This window comes from Phaseolus vulgaris, unplaced genomic scaffold, assembly GCF_000499845.2.
Source record: "Phaseolus vulgaris cultivar G19833 unplaced genomic scaffold, P. vulgaris v2.0 scaffold_20, whole genome shotgun sequence".
Classification (NCBI taxonomy): domain Eukaryota; kingdom Viridiplantae; phylum Streptophyta; class Magnoliopsida; order Fabales; family Fabaceae; genus Phaseolus; species Phaseolus vulgaris.
The window spans coordinates 534,305-549,465 of record NW_027174089.1 but is presented as its reverse complement, the minus strand read 5'-3'; positions in this window follow the sequence as shown (position 1 = coordinate 549,465).

Sequence of the window (15,161 nt, the reverse complement as noted above, 5' to 3'; positions counted from 1 at the left end):
TTCCTTCTAGTCTTCTCAAAATTAAAAGAACACATAAAATAAAGATGAGGCCCAAGCCTAAAGCCCAAGCCCAAGCCCAAGAAGGCCAAAGCCCAAAGAGCCCAAGTCCATCCCATGAGGGGCAAGGCCAAGCTTTGAAATACTCTCGTATAGTTTTAGGAGGTGTGGTTATTAAATAAAGGAGTGTGAAAATGTAAAATAAAGTCACATTGTCCATGTGACTTAGGAGAGTGGTGTAGGTGTAGTTTTTAGGAGGTGTCATAGTAGAAAAAGGTCACACCTCCCATGCGACTTGTTTTTGGTGGGAATTTCAAATGAGTTTATTTGAATTTTCCCACCTATTTTTCAGCACCTCTAGGCTATAAATAAAGGTGCTTAGCTTGTACAATTCAGATTTGAATTTTAATTAGAGAAACTATACTCAAATTTTGAGAGAGCATTGGAGAGCTTTGGGCCTTCTTCTCTAGTCTTATCTTGATGGTTCCATGGTTACCTCAAGTGGCGGCTTGCACACTCATCTAGGAGCATCCATCCTTCTAGTGGCGTGATCATCCAACCATACATCCATCTTCATGAGCTTTCTCCTCTCCTTCCTTCCTTCTCTATTGTTATTCATGTTTTAAGCTTGTGTTCTTGAGTTTTGGTTCGGTTATTTGCTTTTTCCAGCAGCTGTTCTTCTTCTTCTTTGTGTTTGATTTGGTGCCTTTCAATTTCCAGCACTCCTTTTCAGTTTTCTTGCCTTTTATTTCAGTTTGTTCGGTTCATAGTTGTTCTTATTCAATTTTATTCGGTGCTTTTGCTTTTTATCTCTTTTTGGTGGTTCAATTTGACAATATGTGGAACTTCCATACGAGTTTGGATTTGGTGCTAGTTTTGGTGAGTTCTTGACTTAGAACATTGATCCAATTCTAAGAAAAAGTGCCTAACTATTGTCCAACTCAAGTTGATTCCTAAGAATGTCAAGAATCATTCTCTTCTTTGCTATTGGAATCACATCAGATATACTTTATGAAGTCAGGGAGGAAGCACGCATCAAGGCTGAAGCCTCGAAGAGAAGGGTGGAGTACAAGTACAACTCCAAGTTGAGACCTCGGCAATTCCAGGTCGCCGACTTGGTAATGTGAAAGCCCCACCCCTACCAACTAGAGAATAAGTTATCTCCCAAGTGCACTGGTCCATTCTGTGTAACAGAGGCACTTTTGGAATGGGGCGTACAAGCTTGAGACCTCAGAAGGTGGAACAATTCCTCGAACTTGGAACGAAGCTAATCTAAAGTTTTATTTCAGTTAATTATATCATTATACACAATTAAGGGGACACTCTTTTTCCCTTTATCAGGGTTTTTTTTTCATGAGATCACCCAATAAAAAATTAGTTAAAAAGATATATTTGCAAGTGTATTATACAGTGCAGTTAAGTGAACCTCTCCCTTGGATAAAAGCACCAAGGGCGGGAATAGTAAGGTTCTTAGTGAGCCTCCCTCTTGCGTGAGAACGCCAAGGTCGAAAACAGTATGGTTCCCAGTTAAAAATCTCCCTTGCCTCTATACAACAAGGACGAGATCAGTTAATTGAACCTCTCCCTTGGGTAAAAGCACCAAGGTCTGGAATAGTAAGGTTCTTAGTGAGCCTCCCTCTTGTGTGAGAACGCCAAGGTCGAGAACAGTATGGTTCCCAATTAAATATCCCCCTTGCCTTTATACGGCAAGGTCAAGAAAAACAAAGTGGACCTCTCCCATGTCTTTGTATGGCAAGGTCGAGAACAGTATGGTCCCCAGTTAAATATCTCCCTTGCCCTTATGCGGCAAAGTCGAGACCAGTAAAGTGGGCCTCTCCCTTGTCTTTGTAAGACAGGGTCAATAACAGTATGGTCCCAGTTAAATATCTCCATTGCCCTTATGTGTCAAGGTCGAGACCAGTAAAGTGGACCTTTCCCTTGTCAGTATAAGACAAGTTCGAAAACAGTAAGGTTCCCAGTAAAGGCGAACCTCTCGCTAGCATCTACACGCCCAAGTCGAGAGTAGCACAATTCGAAACAAGACGTCTCCCTTGTCCTTATGCGTCAAGGTCAAGAACAACAAGTAAACATTTTCCTTATCTTTGGATGACAAAGATAAGGCCAGTAAGAGTTCGAGCAAACATTACCTCCACCTGAATGCATTAAAGATCGAAAAAAGGGTAAGATGAAGCAGGTTGGTAAAGGAATGTGCTACTTAGGTACGAACATTCATTAAGGTGTTGTTAACAAGGTTAATCCAAGACAGGCAAGGTAGCTGACAGAGAATACAAAGGACAAATTGTAAAAAAAGGACTTCATAAATAAAGATATATATATATATATATATATATATACAGATTCTTCAAATGTTTATCTGACTACAAAATAGATACAAGGGAAAATCACCGCTAATCGGTGTCTACCAGCTGCCCATCCGCGATCCTCTTCGTTAGCCAAGTTCGGGAAAGATCCATCCCAGGATGCACACAGGAAACCTTGGCCATGGCATCCTCAAAGCCTGCTGTGTAAGACTCCGCGGCATCACGGATGAGTTCATCCTTGGTTTGAAGGAAGTGTTCATCTTTGCAGACCAACTCTTCCTTCAGCTTGGCCAACTGCTCTTCTAGATGGGTTGATTTCCCCTTCAGTTGAGCTGATTTCTCCTTCAGCTGGGCCACCTCTGCATCCCTACTTCCAAGCTTCTCCGCTAAGTCGTCCACCTCAGCCTAAAGATCAATGTCTCTGGCATAGATCCTCAGAGTCTCTTGGGAGTTCTCGAACAATAGCTTTTTGGCCTTTTGATCAGATTTGCGAAGTTCCACCAACTCCAAGATTTTGCCAGTCTCACGGAGTGTAAGTTCTTTGACTTGAAGGGCATCCTGGGCAACTGTTTCCTTCAGCTTCTGCATCTTGGATAGAAGGAGGCTAGATCCAACCAGAGTCTCCCCAAGGTGCCTTGAGATATGATACAGCATAGGATCATCCTGCAAGTTCTCCAGCCTCTCCTGGGTCTGGAAGGACTACAATGCCTGTTAAAGGAAGGCAGGCAAATTAGTAAGAGGCTCAGCACGGTCGCCCCCTGAAGCATTCTCCCCCTGTAGGGCTCAGCACGGAGGGAAGAGGCACTAGGAGGGTGCTCCCTGTAGGAAGGAGCGCGACCATCTAAGCCCGAGGGCGCAGGAACAGCAACGTCAGCTTTGCGCTTCCTCTTGAAGACGAGGCCTGAGCAGATGTCCTCATCTTCAAAAGCGGCAGCCTCAGTGATCTCAACCACCCCTTTTAGCCTTTGGTCTACAGGGGTTAGGGCAGCAGGGTCAGGCAGAGAGGGGTCAGGGGCAGTCTTAAGTTGAGTTGCCACAGCAGCCAACTACCTCATCTTTTTAGCATTGAGTACCATACCTACATAAGAAGATGAAAGAACATAAGGATGTAAACTAGCAAGGCACACGAGAAAAGAGAAACATAAGGAGGAACAAGGGATAGGGGGTACCAATATAGCCCTTAAGAGCCTTAGGGCTATATTCGAGCTTGAGCAACTCGACAGTATTAAACACCGCTCCCAAGCTTGAGAAGAAATTGCACGCCTCTCGATCTTGTGTGGGTAAGTCCTCGAGGCTTCTGGGTTTCTTGAGCCCAGGTTCCTTCACCCAATAGAGAGGAAACCCATCCAAGAGGGTGGGGTCTGACTTGCTGCAACGTATTTTGAAAAACTTCCCTTTGAAGCCCTTATACGATTGCTGAGAGAGGGTCAACAATACCCTTCCAGCGACCCCATTGAAGCTCACCCACAACTTCTTCCTCGAGCTCTAAGCTTCAAAAAAGTATAAGAAGACATCCATTGACGGCATATGGCCAAAGTGGTCACAGAGGATGGAGAAGGCCCTAACGAATGCCCATCTATTTGGGTGTTGTTAGGCAGGGGCCACATTGACTTCAGTAAGGAGGGCGCGCTCAAAGCCGGTGAGGGGTAGACGAAGGGAAAGTCTCCTGAAGACTGTTGAGTAGATGAAACAGAAGGGTCCCTCTGGGTCCGACGACTCGTCAGAACACACGGGTTCACCTATCCTACAGGGCACGACCTTCACGAATCTATCGTGCTCCTTCTCAAAGACGCAGCAGGATTTGTGGCAGTCCTGGTTCTTCTTATAGGTTGTTATGCTCGCAAGGGAGGTAAAGCTAAAGGTTTCGGCTAAGAGATCGTCGAGTGCCCGAAGTATAAGGATTTATAGTCGAGGGGAGGAGTTGGGTTTGGAGTAGGGTTCGGTCGAGCCATCTTAACAGGAGAAGCTCAGAAATGAGAAGGAAAAAGAAGAAAAACACAGAGTTTAGAGAAGGAAATGTGTGCACTTCAGAACATTTAAAAAGAAGAGAAGCATGAAAACGAAGAACAGTAATCATAAAATGCGGAAAACCTAAATAGTCCCAAAACAGTTAGAGGATACCAAGAGCACCAGAATGATAAAACAAAGGCGATGATGAAGTAAAGAGCTTACCTTGGAGTGATTGCGCTTCGAGGAGTTGAAGTGACTAAGGAAGGAAGACGTAGCGTTTTGAGAAATGAAAGGTTTCAAAGAAATGCCTAAGAGAAGTAATGGAATAGTGAAAGGATCGTAAGAGTTGAGGGGTTTAAGGTATAAGAGAAGCGCAAGCGGCAATGAGCCTCAACCGTTGATGATAGCTAGAGCTCTTCAACTTGCAATTTTTGTGGTGGAAGTTGCGGAAGCTTCAATGGATTGTTGGTGGAACAAGGCTCTCCTAAGAGTTGTGGCAGCCTTAGAGGTGCATGAGAAGTAGGAGAGTGAGAGAGGTTCGGCCAACTCTCTTTGTAGGTGAAAGGTTTGAAGATTAAGACCTAAATCCTAAGAGATTTTAGGCAAGGGAGTAAGAATGACACATTTTGGCAGCATTTCATTACTCAAAGTAATCTTGAGAAAACATGAGGTAGGCTCCTCCTTATATAGCCTTGGAGGATGGGAAATGAAGAGTTAATGGCCATGGAATGCTAGCCAAATGAAATGTAAATGTGGCGCCTAGAAAGTCACATGGTAAGCGTGAACCAAGAGTGACTATTGGTGCTTCTAAGCCTAAAAATGATCGGCCTAAGTTAGCTTGGTAGTTTCTAGAAACCGTAAGCTAACTTAGGTTGGTTTTTAGAAACCAACTTTCTTCCTAATTACAACTAAAACAATTTTACAAAAGAGAAATCCTATGCTACTTTGACTAGAAAGTAAAAAGCTATTACACACTAGAGTTTATGGCATCTAAAAAAAGTGTCCTTTTGACCCCTCTTAGACTATGACTCTAGTGGTTGCCTCAATGTAACATTTTGGTGGCCTCTCCAGGGGTTGGTGCTGGGGCCTCTTCCATCATCCCCTCCCTCTTGAAAAGGATTTGTCCTCAAATACATTGTTTCTTCTTCTTCATGTCTAGGGGGATGGATGTGGCTGGATGGTGTCCATCATCTCCTCCTTCTTGAGAAGATCTATCCTCAGATCTATAGATTTGATCTCGGATAGCAACCTCTTGCTTCTTCAACTAGGCTTGCCCTCCCGGATCAAATGTCCACCTATGGGAATCATCAAATAAAACAAAGGTGTTAGTTTGAAAATTAATTTTACTATGTTGCCATTTCTCTTGTTTTTCTTTTGTGTTTGGCAACTTTTCACAAAAATTTGAAGAGGAGTACAAAATTTTTCTTTCTAGATGCTTCCTCTTTTGTTCTAAATTTTTGTTATTAACTTCTTTAGGAATTTTTCTAAGAGTTCCTTTAACAAAATTTGAAGGTTGTTCAACAAGAATAAAATTTTTAAATGTGTTTTTAATGTTTTCTTCTTGTTGAATGACCTTTTCTATTTTTGCTATTTTTTCTTCCTCTCTCTTTTTTTTCATTTGTATTTGATCCTCTATCACTTGTGAAGGTGATAAGGGATAAAGTATAAAATTCTTTTCTTGGTGAGTGAAAGTTATCTCATTAGTTAGACCATTGTGCAAGGTTTTTTTGTCAAATTGCCATGGTCTACCTAATAGAATGTGACAAGCTTCCATAGGTACTACATCACATAAAACATTGTCTTGGTAGTTACCTATAGAAAACTTGACTTTCACTTGTTTATCTACAATTAGTTCCCCATCTTCATTTATCCATTGAAGCTTGTAAATTTTAGGATGAGGGACTACTTGTAGATTTAATTTTTCAACCAATCAAGTGTTACAACAATTGCTGCTTGAACCACTATCCATAATGAGAGAACATATGTTTTCTAAAACTTTACATCTTGTGTGAAAGATGTTCTCTCTTTGTGTTTCCATGGTTGCACTAGGTTGATTTTTGAGGGTTCTTTTAATCATCATTAGTTCCCCATCTAAAGGATACACTCTTTCTTCTTATCCCCCTTGATTTTTCTCACTAGGTTTGTCTTCACAACTAGTATATTCATCTTTACCTTTCAAAAACAAGGTTCTTTGGTTTGGACATTGTGCTTGCACATGTCCTCTTCCATAGCATTTAAAACATTTAACATCCCTAGTGTGAATGGGTGGAGTGAAGGTGTCCTTGCCTAAGGGTTTAGGAGTCTCTTTTGGTGTTTCCTTAGATGTACTCTCCTCCCCTTTAAAATCTCTCTTGGGATAGGAGTTAGGATATGAACCTACTCTTTGACTTGAAGCTTTTCTTAAATTTTGTTGTTCAACTTTAATACAAAGTTGAACCAAATCATTCAAGTCTTGATAAGGTAGAAGTTCAACCCTATCTCTTATCTCAACATTGAGCCCACTTAGGAATCTAGCTATGGTGGTGGTTTCATCCTCCCTAATGGAGGCTCTCATCATATAAAGCTCAATCTTTTGCCTATACTCCTCTACACTTATATTTCTTTGTTGGAATCTCTAGAGCTTGTCCATTAACTCCCTATTGTAGTAGGAGGGTATATGGCGGCGTCTTAGGGCTCCCCTAAGGTCATTCCAATATTCTATGGGAGGCTCCCTATGATGACGCCTATCTCTTTCTATAAATGTCCACCAATACATAGCATTTCCTTGAAAACTAAGCGTGGCTAGGGGCACTTTTCTTTCTTCACTCACTCTATGGCAAGCAAAAAGTTGTTCTACCTTCATTTCCCAATCTAAGTATACTTCTACATCTTCTTTTCCATGGAAATCGGGTAGGTCTACCCTAACCTCTCTTGGGCTCTTTTGTTCTCTTATATCTCTTCTATGTCTCCTAGCGGGTGGTTGATAATACTCACTTATCCTAAGGCTTTCCTCCCCAAGAGAATCATGATCTTTAGAGATAGATGCATGAGAATGTATTTTTTATTTTATTTTTGAGAATTCTCATCCTTTGCTTTAGTCAATTCGTTAATTTTGGCCTCATTATCCAATTGTCTATATGAGAGTGTTTGAAAGTCCTTGGCAAATTGTTTTAAAAGAGATTTAATGGACTTCATATCACTTTCATTAGATTTAGAGGAGTGAGAAGACATGACTAAAACTTTGTGTTTAAAAGTGCTTTACTTCAAGAAAGAAGAGGAAAGTTAGTGAAGGTAGCTTTCCAGGTAAGAGAGGTGAGTCACTAAGGACTACTTAAGTACCAAGTCTTGCCTTAGCCAAAAACTATCCCTCAAAAACTTCACACAATTCTTTTTCTAAGTAAACTACTTAGAACACAATGAGGAATGAAAAATCAAATTTTATGCAAGAAAAACAATGCAAACTATTTAACAAATAAAGCAATTTATCAAAGCTTTAAACAAAAGATACACGTAAGCAAATTTAAGCAAAGCTAAGCAAAGATTAACGTAAAGCAATCTAGCTAACACAATTAACAATGGCTAATCTACAAAGCTTAAACTAGTTGTTTCCTAGGTGAGGCTTCTTAGACACTTTGAGCCTTTGAAGACACACTCACCGTCTAATCGTGATTAATCCACTAATTAACAAAAGTGAAATGTAATTACAACTCAAGAAATGCAAAGAAATTGAATTGCACAAATTTAATTTCAGCTTGCTAATCTATGCACTCATTTGGCTTGTTTTTGCTCTTCTTTGTTGTGTCCTTCAAAGTGTATGGTTTGTTTTTGGTATTTGTATTTGTTGCTGCTCCTTGCCTTGAACCTCTTATGATTTAAGCAATTAAATTCTCCAAAACAGTACCTACTAAGTAGAGCTAGACTCTCCTCAAGTCAATTTCCACTTAACAAGCACCAATTGAAATTTATCCACCAACAATATAGAGGTCAAGAAAAGAAAGCAAGAAACAATTAAATTTTAAAAACAGCACCACAAAAATTGGATTTAATGATATGACACAACTAGAAAGAGTTTAGAATGATATTGGACAAGCAAAATAAAAAATAGGCACTCAACAAAGGTTGGCACACAAAGGGAACCTAAAGAATGGCACTAGAATTGTTTTGAAAAACCAAAACAGCACTACTGAAAAATTCCAGGTTCAGAAAGCGTGACTTAAAATATTTATGCTGAGCTGGCTATTTTGAATTTGCTTCTGAAAATTTAAACACAAACGATTCAGTTTCTTAGAAAACTTTTGGCGTTGGAATCACACCAAAAACATGCACCAATTAATTGTGATAAAGTTTTCAAAATCAATGTCCAATTACCGCCAGTTTTAGCGCCAGAATGCACACTTTTTTTGTGTGATTTATCTTTTTTTTCTATTTTGTCTTTTCGACGAATTCTTTTTTCTTCTTCAACGCATTTAATTTTCATAACACAAAACAGGCAGTACAGAATTTGTAAAAACAGAGGAATCCTAATTCTCGAATTAAAAACAAAAAAAGAAACTTCAAAAACACAATGGAGTGAATGTTATAGGAATTTTTATGGATCTATCATACAAATATGAACTCAAACTAAAAGGAAAAATGCACCAAAGGAACAAATCAAGTCAGAATTCAAATTAAACACTCAATTCAAAACAAGAAACAAATGAATCAAGAAAAGTACTACGAAGATTTGTTGACATTCTTGGAATTACATGACTAGACAACACATATAGATTCAGAAAATAAAATGACTCAAGAACATCATATGAACCGGAAAAAAATTCAAACAAGACTCAAGTAACCTAAAATCAAAACAGCTACACAATTCACCATAGATTCCTACACAAAAATTGAAAATAAGGTGCACAAGAACAATTTGAACAATTTCTACCAATTGAAATGCTTAAAACAACATCTAAATCAAATTAAAAATGTAAAAACAGCAAGACAACATGAACAAGAGATGAACAACATGAAAATAAGTACTCAAACAGAAAATTGAAAAGAGACACTTATCTCTTGAAGACCATAACTCTAGATACCAAATGATAGCTTGAGCTCTTCAACTTGCGGTTTTTGTGGTGGAAGTTGCGGAAGCTTCAATGGATTGTTGGTGGAACAAGGCTCTCCTAAGAGTTGTGGTAGCCTTGGAGGTGCATGAGAAGAAGGAGAGTGAGAGAGGTTCGGCCAACTCTCTTTGTAGGTGAAAGGTTTGAAGATTAAGACCTAAATCCTAAGAGATTTTAGGCAAGGGAGTAAGAATGGCACATTTTGGAAGCATTTCATTACTCAAAATAATCTTGAGAAAACATGAGGCAAGCTCCTCCTTATATAGCCTTGGAGGACCAGAAATGAAGAGTTAATGGCCATGGAATGCTAGCCAAATGAAATGTAAATGTGGCAACTAGAAAGTCACATGGTAAGCGTGAACCAAAAGTGACTATTGGTGCTTCTAAGCCTAAAAATGACTGGCCTAAGTTAGCTTTGTAGTTTCTAGAAACCGTAAGCTAACTTAGGTTGGTTTTTAGAAACCAACTTTCTTCCTAATTACAATTAAAACAATCTTACAAAAGAGAAATCCTATGCTACTTTGACTAGAAAGTAAAAAGCTAATGCACACTAGAGTTTATGGCATGTAAAAAGTGTCATTTTGACCCCTCTTGGACTATGACTCTAGTGGTTGCCTCAATGTAGCATTTTGATCGCCTCTCCAAGGGTTGGTGTTGGGGCCTCTTCCATCAGTTGATCTTGCCACGTGTACACTAGTGAAAAAGTATGGTGAGGTGTCACCTCAGCGCACTGTGTACGTCCTGTCACTCGTTCACCACGTAGGTCACCGTGGGCGATCACTTAGCCTCTTCGCTGAAACAAGTTACAACTCGAGCCTGGGGGGCTTGTGTACTGGCCAGACCTCAGATATCAGCATCAGACATTGACATCAGACCTCGGTGGTCTGGTCGCATTGATGGGCCACGTAAGTGGGCCCCATAAATAATAATGATTTATCATCCAGATATAAGAAAGACCTAAATCACGGGAGGGTTCATGCATGTGGTGTGTATAGTACGTTCAAGTCTAGCACAAGTAAGTATTCCTTGGAGGCGCTAAGGCCCATGAGGGTTAGGGTTTCTAGGGAAGGACTGCATGCATGACATGTGAATAATTAGGGAACCTATAGAACAGATGGTCCCGCAGCGCTGGTGCATGAGTTGGTACCGTGGCGGCCATACTGTTAAGATTTTGCACTCCAGAAGAGGAAAGTCCTGTGCGCTAAGCTTGTGCAACATACAACAGGACGCCTTACTAGTAACCCTAATTCCACTTAAGGAAAGATCCTCGTGGGACAGGGAAGTTGACCTAGATACAACCTATAAAAAGGGTGGTAAGAACCCTAGAAAGGTACGTCGTTTCTAAGACTGAAACTGCTTTACATACTTATTGTTTCTTAGCCCAGTACTGACTTGATTGTTAGAGTGCAATCAACAGGTAGCCCCCCCTCTGTTTAAACGGAGCCATTCTCTATCACCCGAGAAAGAGAGCAGAAACCACCAGAAATAGGAGGAGCCACCATCTGCCTCTGAAGTCAACGGCGGCTGAGTCTATCGGGGAGAATAAGGACCAAATAAAAATGAAAAACAAAAGAGAAAATGAAAAAGATAAAGAGAGAAAAGATAAAGCGGGTCACAAGATATCACCTTACATTGCAAAAGCAATCATGTTGACCTGTGTCGGCCTGCAAACTGCACGTCCAAGGTGTTCCTCTTCCTTGTCTTTTTCATTACCTAATAAATGTCAATACTTGACATCTTGGACAAAGAAGTTTTGGGATGAAATTCAAAGACGTCTTAAGCGTTTTCACCTTCTAAGAGGATTTTCATCAAAAAGTCCTTTCATCCCCAAATATTCTATCCCAACATGACTTGTATGTAGAGCTTTCCCTTTTTGAACTCCCCAAACTTAAGGAACATAAGTTTACTTCACATTTCACACCTTGCAATATCTTATATGTGAACAAAATAACTATGTTATCTGCAGGAGTTCTAAATTTGAGGTCAAATTCTCTCAAACTCCGGGGGCATGATACAATCCAAGTAGACAAGAAGATGACCAAGGACTCAAGAGACCATTCATATTATGAGCATTCATCTCAACAATCAAGTCAAGACCCCACCAAAGATCTAATGGACCTCACCAGAGGAAGAACTAGGCATAGACCAGAACACCAAATGTTCTTTCTTCTGATCTTCTTAAAAATAAAACATGTTGTAGATAGTTTGGGCTCACTTTAGGGGTCCAAATAGCAAGATAGGCTAGAGTAGGTTCATATAGCATAAAAGAGAGTGTTCTTAGTGAAATGAGTTTGTTCCAACACTGGTGCAGAAAGGCAAAACAACGACGATTATTTTCAATTTAAAACGCCAGTTATATAGCCGCATTTGATGTACACGTAGTCTTAAATCAAAGAGATAAGAAGGCGACTATTTAGCAGCATTCGTAAATGCGGCTATTTACCATAACTGCATTTATAAATTGCATTTACGAATCACGTTTAGGGTTTCTTTACTTTTTCGCTGTTGTTTGGGTTTCTAATCAAAGTTCTCAACTTTTATATTTTTTGAACAACAGGTCATTACTTTAGCATTTCTTTTGATCTCTTGGTGCATCCATATCATACCTCTTCACATTCTTAGCATTTTATCCCAATCTGAATCTGAGATGTTCTGAATAAAAAAAAAAATACAAACATTAGAAGGCCTTATAACCAAGAACATAAATAAAATTCCATAAAACACAAATAAAAATTTCGCAATGAAATGAAAATACACGACGGAGCAAGGCATCAACAACGACGAGGAAGGCATAGTAGAGGGGAAACAAAAACCCTCCCAATGAAACAGTGACCTTAAGAATGGCATAAGACAAAACATAAGAAAAACGAAAAACATACAAAAATCAATGGTGAAGAAGAAGAGAGGAAGACAATGCTTACCAATGGCACTACAAAAAATTATGTATAAAGTGGTGGTTTTAATATGGCGGTTATTAATAACCGCCATAATTTGCCGTATAATACGACATCTTAGTAACCGCCACAATGATCCTTTAGAATATGTCATCTTTAACTGCCACAATTATCCTTCAGAATAAAATTCCCGCGTTTGCTTTCCCTCTTACACCATTCCTCTTTATTTTATTTATTTATTTAATTTTAAAACTTGTTGGAAAATCATTTTGTTTTGGAAACCAGTGTTACCTCCAACTCTTTGGAAACCAGCGTGTCTTCCCCCTCTCTGCTAACTCTATCCTCTCTTTGCCTGCTAACGCGACCTTCACGACCCTTACGCGAACTTCACGAAACCCCCAGGCAACCTTCATGAAACCCTCACGCGACCTTTACGAAACCCTTACGCGACCTTCACAAACCCTTCCTCTGACCTTCACAGAACCATAATGTTCACTCCTCTGTCTGCCATTGCCGCCTCCGCGTAAGGTTGTTCCTCTTACCTTCACGAAACCCTAACGCTCACTCCTCTGTCTGCCATTGCCGCCTCCACGCAAGGTTGTTTCAGGTTTGTGCTCGCGTACCCTAAACCTCTGTCTTGGGAATCTATTGTTCGAAATCATTATAGGTTGAAATTGTTTGAAATCGTACTTCTGATTCTTGTTCATTGATTGTGCAACGCACACTCTTTACAAAATTACATGTTTGTTGTGCTTTTATTTTGTAGAGTGAACCGAGTTCTGAAGTTTACCTCAAATTCAAAGGCCTACAGGTTCCCGGATTCTACTCTCATGATTTATTTGTATATTGTTTTGTAATTTAATCATTTTGTAGTCACTGTTTCTCATTTTTTTAATAAGTATTTCTAGTGAAATTATAGGGACATTGCAATTAGATATATCTATTGATTTGGATTAGGTTATGTTATCACAAATTTTGCTGGATTCACTTTTACGCTTGCAAAGTATGTTGGGTTGCAGCGAAGTAAATTTAGAGAAAATTGATCCAGTGAAGAACTGATTCATTTGATCTAAGTAAATCGTGACAGAAGCGGATTTACGGAGGTACGACGCAGAATTATATCATAACGTGAAGGTTGAATTCATTCGCTGCAGTGGAGATAAATGCATTGGTCAATTATTTATTTTAAAAAATTCAAGTGTGAGATGAAATATTTAAAAAATCTATTCAAAAGGTTGGCAAATGAAATGAGTATGAGTCTGTCAATCTATTTCTTTTTCCAACACATAATGTATGAGTCTGTCAATCTATCTCTTTGTTTTTTTTTTCTCCTTATGTTTCTTGTTTCCCCTAACACAGAAAGAAAAAAGTAAGTGTTTCTTATTTCCCACTGTGAATAGGTTTTCTTTCTGTTGGTTTTGTTTTTGGTTTTTGGTTTCAATCCCTTGGATTATAAATTATTGATGTCTGTATATCTAGGTAAAGCATGAAATAAACAATCCTTCAACTCTCATAATTGTTTAGCTGCTCCTTTTCTCTTTACTTTGTTGATCTTTTTATCTGCTTCATCCCCTGTGCAATGGTTCCTTCTGCAGCTAAATGGTGAAACAGTGGGAGAAGTAAAGGTGGTAGCTGATATGCATCAAAGGAAGGCAGAGATAGTCAAGCATTCAGATGCCTTTATTACCTTACCAGGTTAGCATGAACTGATAATACTTGGTTGCATTAGAAAAAGTGGAAATATCAAGATTCTTGAAGCTTTCTAGTTTTATCATGTACCATTGACCATATCTCAATGTTTTTTTTAGGGACTTCGTTATATTCTGACATCTCCTGCAATGGGTATTTGGTCATATATTTGCATTTGAAATTTTGTCAAGAATTTAATTTGTACTTAAGTTCACTTTGAAATATTCCAATTATTCAATTATGTGTAATATAAGGATAATCGGTTGCTATTTTTTCAATGATGCTTCAAGGCATGAATGATCTATAATAGAATATCACTTTTGTTAAGCTTTTCTTTCATATATTTGATAAAAATACTTTATATATTTTTATCTGTTATGGTCAATTACTCTTTTCACATCTTTCTCTGTTATCTATCACTTTTTTCAAATATTTAGCTGTGGTGAAGTAAAAATTAAGTCATATTTAGTATTTTCTTATTTTCTTTCTAAATTGACTAAATTGAATTTTAACTTTTTAAATACTTGAAAATAAAGTTAATATTTCTTATTATAATAACAATAATTATGAATATCTCCTGTGATAGTATTGTTACTAAAAATCGAATAACCGTCCACATTTATTCATTGTTATTCAAATATACATTTATTGCTATAAAATAACATAACAATGTTTAAATGTATAAATATTTTATTTAATTGCTTTAAATAATACTTAAGAATTTAATTTTTCCTTTTTAAAAATTAATTTAAATTGTGATTAACTTAAACATTATATTTTTATAATAATATTGTTGCCTTTGTTCATTTTTTAAATATTGAAAATAAATAACAACTATTTTTTTTTATTTAATTCTAAAGAACTTTTTCTATATCCATTCAATTTTTTTCAATATTTAATTATAAAGATCATATAAATTAGGTAGAAGTTGAAAAAAATAATCTATTAATTGAAAATGAATATAAATATGTATATTATTGATCTATTAATTTGGTTATTGCTTTATTATTATTTAGATTGTCATGAATCTAAAGGTAAATCCTAAACTTATAACTAATGTTGATTTTTATTAGTTGCCTTATTTTAATTTTATTACCTTCATATAATACAGTGCATATTTTTGTACGGAGCTTGAAGAATTTTGGAGGAATATGTTCTCATATTTAAAAATATTGTGCATTTACTTTGGTGTATTTTTTATTTATTTCAGATATCCGAGGTTCGAAGTG